Genomic DNA, 9772 nt, shown 5'->3' on the forward strand with positions numbered 1-9772 from the left:
AGTTGTTTCACTGCTGAATTGCAGGAGCAAACAATGGTCCACCTTCCCTTAAACCACCACGTTTCTTTTCCCAAAGCACTTTTATCAGGGAGAGAAGTATAAACCTACTTGGTGAAGGGAATCATAGAATTATAGAATCATAGAACATCCTGAGTTGGAAGGGACTCACAAGGATCACCCAGTCCTGCACAGACACCCCAACAATCCCACCCTGTCCCTCAGAGCGTTGTCCAAACCCTCCTGGAGCTCTGGCAGCCTTGGGGCTGTGCCCACTGCCCTGGGGAGCCTGGTCAGTGCCCAACCACCCTCTGGGGGAAGAACCTTTTCCTGAGATCCAACCTGACCCTGCCCTGACACAGCTCCAGCAGTTCCCTGGGTCCTGTCCCTGCTCACACAGAGCAGAGATTGGAGCTGCCCCTCGGGGGGAAGTTGTTTCCTGCTGTGAGATCTCTCCTCAGTCACCTCTCCTCCAGGCTGAACAAACCAAGTGACCTCAATAATATATAATAATAGTAATAATTACCAGAGATATTGCTGTTTGAAGCTGCTCAGCCAGGGTTGCACAAGAAGTCCCTGTGAACCATCAATCCAACCCTGAGCTCTTGGGTGGCAGTGCAGCATCATCCACTTCAGCTGTTTGCTCTCTTCTGGTGCACTGCACTGTTTCCTACCCATTTCTGAGAAGTTCAGTCTCAGGGATTAAAAGAAATGGAGTCTGACCTTTTTATTATCCACGTTAAAACGTTGTTACTGAGCTCTGGAACTTCTGAGAGCTGTTCTGGCTGAGCTGCTTGAAGCAAACCTGTCAGAAGGATGGGGGCTCCTCAGTTGCACAAGACCAAGGGACATTTTTAAAGGAAACAGTCAGAACCAGACACCTAAAAACTTGGATTTAGAGCATCAAGTCACACAGGAAGAAATCTGTATCCTCCAGCTTTTTTGTGAAGGGTTAAATCTGGATGAGAGTCGTGGGAACTCCTCTTTCACGAGATGGATTTTAAAGGAAACTTTGATGCTGACAGATCAGAGTTCCAGTTCCAGTTCAGTTCAGTTCCCATTACATCAGTAGATCTCAAGTTCACTTTATTACCATGTAAGAAAGACTCTTTGCCCCAACACTTATCTGCACTTCAATATGAGAAAAAAGGTACTGCTTTTTTTGTACAGAACTTCTGAGTTTTCTTAACAATGATGCAAGTGAAAATGTGAGGAAAAATTCACATAATTTTGCTAAATCTAGTCCTGATTTGCTTTTGTGACTTTGATTGAGACAGTGAATCACATCTCACCCTTTCAGGCTGCTGGTTGCCTGTAGGAGCCTGGGAGGGAGGGTGACCTCAGGGTGCTCCTGACATCCAGCACAGCTTTGGTTTCTTCTGCTAAATCACAGGTTCTCTATTTCTACCTATTTCCTACTGGTCAGAGTAGAACAGTTGTCAAGGTTGGTACCACATCTTTATTATCTGTTGTAACATATCAGCTGTAGACTCAATTCTATGTCCAGTCCTCTCAGGTTTAGGACTGGAACAAGATTTTCTATTAAGGTACAAACCTAGAATGTCCTATTAGAGGATAAAAAAGCCACTGAGCACATTCTTCCTTTTCTCTGGCCTATTTCAATTTGAAACATTAAATGTTGTTGGCAAACACAAAGAGACAGTCAAGGTAAATAATGTAGTTTGTGCTTGGGTAAATCAACTGCCTGAAGTACCACCCATGAAGCAGATAAATCAGGCTATTCTTCTGAGTCCTGGCTCAAACAAAGGTTAAAGAATATTTTCAACATTACCATAATCTAATATGTGAAAAATTTACAAATGCTGCATTGAGGAGAGTGATAACAAAATAACTGTGCTGCTGTGGGGAGGCTGATGGAGAAATGCCAACATGTCCACTGCCCTGAAAACAGAAGACTAGAAAATACACATATCAAGTTAAACTAATGATTTATGTGTCCCAAAGGCAGGTATGAGGAGAAGGAGCCTCTAGAAGGAACAAATAATGAATGCATTGCCTGTAAGAGAAGTGTTTATTTCTCCTTCTAGTAGGAGGCTCTTTCATCACAGAGAACACGAGAATTTGATATTCCTCCCAACATTTTGGGAGGGCTGCTGGTGCTCCCCAGAGGACTGTCTGTGTGCAAGGAAGCTGCTGTGAGGGCAGCAGGTACTCCCAAAGGCAGTTTGGTTTGGAAGTGGGTGGGCTGGAAACGAGCAGAGATCAGGGCTGGCAAATGTGAGAAAATGGTGATTGGAAAGTAGAACAGTCCAGGGGAAAACATGGCTGGAGAGAGATGGGAATAAGGTGACTTGTAGAGAAAGGTCACGGCAAAGTACACAAAAGAAGTTTTCAGAGAGGACAGAAGAGAGAAAGAATTTAGAAGAGCTGACCAACAAGTGGGTTTTTCTGTACAATACAGTCCATCCTTCCCAAGAAAAACACACTGGCTGGATTCCTGCAGCTGTGTCAGCCTTTAGCTCATAAACCCAGTGTGTGCCCAATGCTCAGAGCAACTCCAGCCTCAGGGAATGCCCCTGGAGGATCACAGGATCACTGGGGTTGGAAAAGACTTCCAAGACCATCGAGTCCAAACTTTGACTGGTCACACCTTGTCCCCCAGCCCAGAGCACTGAGTGCCACATCCAGTCCTTCCTTGGGCACCTCCGGGGGTGGGGACTCCACCACCTCCCTGGGCAGCCCCTTCCAGTGCCTGACAACCCCTTCCATGAGGAAATTCCTCCTGATGTCCAACCTGACCCTCCCCTGGCACAGCTGGAGGCCATTCCTTCTGCTGTCCCTTGTTCCCTGGGAGCAGAGCCTGACCCTCCCCAGCTCCCTCCTCCTGTCAGGGAGTTGCAGAGCCAGAAGGTCCCCCCTGAGCCTCCTTTTCTCCAGGCTGAGCCCTCCCAGCTCCCTCAGTCTCTCCTCACAGGACCCTCTCTGGTCACACAGGTTGTGGCAGCACTGACAGAAGGAGCAGGGTAAGTTCAGGCTCTGGTGGTTACAGTCACCACCACCCAACTTCAGCTCTCCCAGGCACAACCCCCTTCTGTGCCCACCAACAATCTCACAGCAACACCCGGACTCACTTCTGGAAATCCAAGTTTCAGAGCTTATGAGGGAAGAATTCACCAGGCTGTTTCCTTACCTTGTGCTGCTCCAGGAGACTTTGCACCCTCAGGAATTCCCAGTATGTGTTCAGGGCACATCCAAGGCATGCAGCATCTTCACGTTCATGCCATGAAAACTTCATTTTGATGGGGTACAACGCAGTTCTTGGACTGCTTCCAACATCTTAAACTGAAAAAAAATAGGAAAAAAAAGCTTGCAAAATTAATGACTATGTGTTAGGAGTCACATGCACACAACAGAACCCCAGCTGTACTGTGTGAATGGAGCCAGCCTGTGTCCTTTGGCATCTGGACAAGCAAGCTGCCCAGGATTTGTTTAGCCAGGAAGAAAAGACTCAAAATTTAGGAGCTTACACTCATACAGGCTGTATCCTGAATCCTCAGTCTGGTAGCACAGCAGGGTTTTCAGGAGCTCGAATCAATTCTGTCTGTGTGTCCAGCCCCTGTGTCACAATTCCATGGTCCTTCCTAGAAGGACTTGCTCACACAGGTTTCCAATCATGGAACAAAATAGAGCCTCTTGCAATTTTCAGCTGTGGTTATGTGGATTTAGGGACAGTGTAGTCATGGACCATTCTCACCCCACTCCTGTTTTGTCCCTCTGTTCTCACCCCATCCCTAATTTCTTCCTCCATTTAAACAACTGCCCAGAAGGAAAAACTCTGCCCACCAGCAAGTTCCTTGCCTGGAACGGTTTTGCAAGGAATGGTTTCTGATACCTCTGTTTCACAGAAACTTGGAATCTAAGCTTATATTCACATTGATATATGTGTTCATGGCTAAAGCTGCACTCAGAGCATCCAACAGCCTATAGCTGTCGACAGAGTTCTTAATAGAGATATATGACCAGAACAGCCCCAAGTAGATGCATCCCAGACTCACAAGATGACCCTGAAATCCCATTAGGAGCAGCTTAATGCCTTGACACAACCACAGGGAAAGAAATGTTCTTTACACGTGTAACTGGATCCTAGAAACCAGTGAGGATGTGGGATGAAAAAAGAGAGGGAATAAAGAACTCTTTGAATAGATATGAACCCACTAAAAATAGCAGTATGAGTTCACAGGAAAGGACACTTATGATATCAGAAACCACCAAGACATCTGTTTAGTTTAATATTAAAGAAGACCTTCCCTAAAGGACATGTGAGTGTGTTTCGAGGATGTCAGCCAGGAAGGCAGGAGGCAGATCCAGTTACTCACCCCCAGATTCCCTGCAGACAGTGAATCAGATCCTGCAGGATCACACAGCAATCCATGGCCATATCCACAGGCTAAAGGTGCAGGTGGGAAACCTTCTGGGTCTCCCCAGGCTGGGGATGTCTGGGCTGTGTCCTGGGCAGAGCATGGGGCCATGACATGAACTCTGACACCAGAAGGTTTGTTGTTTATGTTAAATGAGGACAAATGGATGATAACTGTAAATTATTCTGCTGCAAGCTGGCCTGTGGTGGTTAATTGTTACTGAAATCCAACAGATGCATGCTGGAGTGTAGCTTGGAGTACTGAGGTGCCTTTAGAGTGACCTGAGGGGGTCTGGCAGGTCCCCAAGCTCACATGACTTTAACATCCATGTTTTTTCTGGCAAAAGTCAAAAACGAGACAGCTTATTCCTTACTGGACTTTGGGAAAACATTCTCTTATTTCCACGATGGCAGAAACTTATCCCAGAGGTGGGAACAAAACTAAACCCCCTCACCTCCAAAAAAACCCCGGGCAGAACACGTTTTCCTTTAAACTGGGATACCTAAAGCAGGAGTGAAATGACGGCACAGAGCTGAGTGCTCAGTGTGCTGCTGGGTCATGAAAGATGCAGGAACATTTTTGTTTGCTGAAATAAGCTGGAAGGTCAAAGCCCTCCTGGAATCCACAGATCTATGATGGATGAGCTGCCAGGACAGCACTGAACTCTCTGATACTGAAAGGCTTACAAACAGCACATCATTAAAATTCAAGAGGAAGCAATCGTGGAAGTGCATCAGCCCGTGGCACAACAACGTCCTGGGAGAGTGCTCTTTGTTATCTCAGTGTCTGCAATCACCTGGAATAAAGGTACAGATGCCAAAGGCATCCAGACGTGGAAATTTGTCACAGCCTTCTTTTGAAGCCTCAGCAAGGCACTGAGCATGTCCTTATTTTCATTGATTAAAAATGTCAAATGCATTATGAAGGCGAAAAAGCCTCGAGTTGCAAGGCCAAAAGTCATGGAAACTGGAATGAAAGCTTGGGAATGAAGGCTGCTTTGAACTTACTGGGAAAAGAGTCAAAGGAGAAAAATAGTCAATAAAGTGTTGGATAAGAAATGGCACGAGAAGGAGACGGGGAAAAAACCTGTAAGGAAGTGTCTCACATAACCTCATAGAGGGTTTTAACTAGCAGGGAATGTGAATTGGTTGCTCTTGAGCATAAATGAGCCCAACTCCTCTGACTTCAGAGAGCTACTGACATAATACCTGCGTTTAATAAATGAAAATGAGGTGAAAATGCTTAAAATCCTGGCTCCATCCATCTTAATTGAATATTTTACGTTGCCTTTTCCTTGGAGATGGAGTTTTGCTTGCAAGTTAATTGTATTTGCATTCACCAAGAGAAAAGGAAAACTGGCAACAGAATGTATGATCTGAGTGTCCCACAGGCAAATATAAATCATCCACTTCCTTTGCAGCTCTGACAGACAAGCTCATTCCCAGTGGAGAGGACAAAAGTTTCCTCATTGTTTAAGCAGGTAATGGATCCTTTGGGACTTGAAGATGTTGCCACCCAGAGCACAGTGAAGATCATCTTCAGAGGCTGTTTGAGATGCTGCTCTGAAAAGAAGCACAGGCTGTTCTGAGGGGTGTGTTTGCTGAGTGTGAAAACAGCTCAAACTGTAAATAAAACTCACAGGGAAAGAGATTTCAGTCCTGACTATATACCAGGGGTTCCAGGTGGGATGTTGTGCCTGTTGCTGTTACAGCTTCTTAGAGTCACAGAATGGTTTGGGCTGGAAGGGACCTTAAAGATCATCCAGTTCCACCCCCTGCAATGGGCAGGGACACCTTCCACCAGCCCAGGTTGCTCCAAGCCCCATCCAACCTGGCCTGGGACACTTCAGGGATGGGGCAGCCACAGCTTCTCTGGGCAACCTGTGCCAGGGCCTCCCCACCCTCACAGGGAAGGATTTCTTCCTAATATCTCACCTAAACTCTCTGTCAGTGTGAAGCCATTCCCCCTTGTCCTGTCACTCCAAAATCTTGTCCAAGTCTCTCTCCATGTTTCTTGTAGCTCTCTTCCATGTCCTGCAAGGCCACAATCAGGTCACCCCAAAGCTTCTCCTCTCCAGGCTGAACAATCCCACCTCTCCCAGCCTTTCCTCCCAGCAGAGCTGCTCCAGCCCTCTGATCCTCTTGGTGCCTCCTCTGGACTCTCTCCAGCAGCTCCATGTCCTCCCTGTGCTGTTCCCCAGGGCTGGAGCAGCTCTGCAGGGGGGTCTCACCTGAGGGGGCAGAGGGGCAGAATCCCCCCAACCCCACCTGCCAACACTGCTTTGGATGCAGATCTCTCTTTCCATTGAAAATGGGCTCGTTACAACAGGAATTTAAAGTGGGAAAGAGATGGACAAGAACATGGTGAAGAAGCAGGAGCACCCAGAGGTTTGTCACAACAATCTCAACAACCTGGGATAAGCTAAGCTGGGTCACACCCAGTGCTTTGGGACATGGAGCTGTAAGAGCACAAAGAGCAGAAATCAGGGTCACTTCCTAAAGACACGTGAGGAAATGTTGCCTTTTCTTTGATTTCCAGCTTGACTAGTTTCCCAAAGGTTCATCTTTGCCATCCTGGCTTGATCCAATGTTTCCCAGCATAAACCAGTACCTCTCCAGACAGATGGATCTTCCCTATGCACCAAATGGGGATAGTATCTCCCAGCACCAGGCTAAAAGCATTGACGTGTGTTTATAATACTAAAGTGAAAGGGAATGCAAATGAAAAGATCTGTGGGCAACTCTCCCACTTTCCAGTCCTAGTGAGTTTTCTCAGACACTCATCCTGTGTCTCAGTCCCCCTCAGAGAGCTTTGTTTTGCAGGTTCTTATAAAAAACATCCCTGCAGAGGCTGCTCAGGATGCTGCCCTAAAAAGCAGAGCCTCTGGATATGGGATCCTGCCTGGCAGAGCAGGGCTGGGCAGTGACCACTAGATGAGATTTAATTAAAAACTCCAGGCCAGCACAGAAATCAAGGATGTGGAATGCTCCCAGCTTGGCATGTCGAGCTTGGTTACCAAAACTTTTCATCTTTCCAGCCTGGTAAACAGCTTCATTTCCCTCCTGTTTCAGGAATTACTGCAGAGAATCCAAAGGAGGGAATGGGGAGATGGGGGGTAAGAAAAGAGGATGACAAAAAATGTTAAATAACAGTGTGTTTTGAATTGATATCTTGAGTACAAAACCAAATGGCCTTCAGATGTGGCTTTACAAATTACAGTATCAGTAGAAAAAAAGCCTCTTAAATGTTAAGTTTTCCCTCAAGATCCAAGTGAACACTCGTGCTGGCTGCTTCCCTTCATTCCTGCCCCTAACTTCCAAGCTGAAATGTCAGCTCAGACTCTATTTACAGTCCCTAATTTAGACTTTCCTATGGCACTGTCAAAGTAACATTTGAATTTCCATTTCATCAACTCAAGGAAAAACAAGGCCAAACTTTGGATATACTGGATCCAGGGATTAGGACTGTGTACTGCCTACATGCCTCCTTGTTGTTTTGTCTAAAGCAGAGGGATTGTGCAGGATTCTGGCATGTGTGTAATATCTGAGTTATAAACTAACACTGATGGGACCAGAGCATGCTGAGAAAGCTCATCAAGGGTGGGTTTCTGGAGCATATTTAACTAAATCATGGCATTGCCCCTACATGTTCTACTCCTTTCTGATTATGATGTAAATCAGAGCAAGTCTAAAGCACCAAAAGAAATATTTTCTGCCTTCTTTGCCTAAATGTTCAAGGTCACGGGTGTTCTAAAGCAAATAAGGGAATTTATCTGGGTTCATACCATTTTAACAGGTTTTATTTAAAGCCTGATCATTTCCCTGATCCACTTCAGAGAACTTCTCCCATATCCTGTAGCAACAGCACATCTGGGAGGTGGCAAACTCTGAACTTCACATTTGGTGTTGATGCAGCCCTGAGTGTCTGAAATAGTTTTAAAATAGGTCCAAAGGTTCCTGAGGAACTCTGGGTTCTTTGGAGAGCAAACCACTGCTGCTCTGGGTAAATGCAGAGCAGTGCAGCTCTCCCTCTGTGTTCATACTGCTGAGAAGGGAGGGGCAGGAGCCAACACCCACCTCCAACATCAGATTTGCTCTCTGGCTCATGCCCACTCTGCTGACAGCTCTGCAGGGCAGACTTATCTCAGTGAATTGGTCCAAAAGAGATCCCAAAAGAGACTTAACAAAGAGTCCTGGCCTGATTGCCCTCCCTGATTTCCCTGATCTCCTTTATGCAGCAGTGGAATTGTACCAACAGTGTATTCACAGCACTGAGACCAGCTCAGGTGTGTCACTGAACACTCAGCAGCAGCTCTTCCTGCAGAACATCTTTTAGGCTCTACTGGAAGGTTTTATTGGGATTGGTTTGACTGGGGGAGGGCAAAATCACATCTTTAGCACCAACTATCTTAACCTTAGCCTTGTTACTGCTGAGTCTAAATCCTGTGCTCTGCAAGTATTTCAGAGCAGTGAAAATTCAAGTATTGCTTGCAAGCACAAGTATTTCAGAGCAGGCAACAGAGAGACAAAGTAAAATCATCTGGATTTAAAGTCTTCTCCCAAAAAGAACAGTGCCCTGTTTTCTTTCTTGCTGAGATCAGACTCCATTTGCAGCTTTTGGGTTTCCCTCCTGGGCTGAATGATGAGACATATTATACCCTGAACAATTTATATGTTCTTTCCTGTATTTTACAGTCATTTTGTGTCAAGTGGAGAGAGAGAGAGGAAATAAGGAAAGATGACTTCCTTACATCACTTGCTTCTCTCCTTCCCTTGCCTCTGTTCACACAAGGCTAAATTCTCCCCAGGGAAGAACTGAGGAGCCTTTGGGGTTGTGTGAGGAGCATTCCAGAGCTGGAAAGCAGGTGTCATCACAGCCAGACAAGAAAAATGTTTAGCACTGCCACAGGGTTGTCAGTGAAAGCTGACACAGGGCTGTACCTGGCTTGTCACTGTGCCTGCTGGAGTTCCCTTTGCCTTGTGAGGATGCACAACTCCAAACCCTGTAAAAGTCAGGACAACCCCCTTGATGCTACTTCAGGGCAGCTCAAACAGCATCAAAGAGCAGCTTCTCACTGCAGACACACAGGACTGATGCTTGACCAAAAACATGCTGGTTTTTCCACCCCCTGCTGTTTCCCTCCTCTGCCTTTGCCTCCCTGGTCTTATCTGGAACGTGCACTTGCACCATGCTGAGATAAAAGGCCAATAAAATGAGGAACTGGCAAACCCACACCACTGGCAACATGTGAGGAGTGAGTCATTCCTGCTATAGGAGCCATTTCCTTTAAAGTGGAAAGAAGTAGAATATAACACCAAAATAAGGAACCAGGCACTGAATTTTCCACAAATAACGTTTCCTCCTCGTGTTCTTTCACCAACTGACTTCACTCTTTG

The 9772-nt window shown here is 46.2% G+C and overlaps 1 long non-coding RNA gene across 2 annotated transcripts; it reads right to left on the reverse strand.

Annotated features, from left to right (window-relative positions):
- Positions 1 to 2115: 2115 nt before the first annotated feature.
- Positions 2116 to 4449, reverse strand: LOC108504365. 2 transcript variants are annotated; one of them, XR_001877080.1, is made up of 3 exons: positions 4335 to 4449; positions 3149 to 3300; positions 2116 to 2283 (listed from the first exon to the last, which is right to left on the reverse strand). It is a non-coding gene; the product is annotated as an uncharacterized LOC108504365 (long non-coding RNA). The 2 variants fall into 2 exon arrangements; XR_001877081.1 differs by lacking the exon at positions 4335 to 4449 and adding an exon at positions 3486 to 3554.
- Between the last annotated feature and the right edge of the window lie 5323 nt (positions 4450 to 9772).

Source organism: Lepidothrix coronata, unplaced genomic scaffold (assembly GCF_001604755.1).
Source record: "Lepidothrix coronata isolate B3197 unplaced genomic scaffold, Lepidothrix_coronata-1.0 Scaffold160, whole genome shotgun sequence".
NCBI lineage: Eukaryota > Metazoa > Chordata > Aves > Passeriformes > Pipridae > Lepidothrix > Lepidothrix coronata.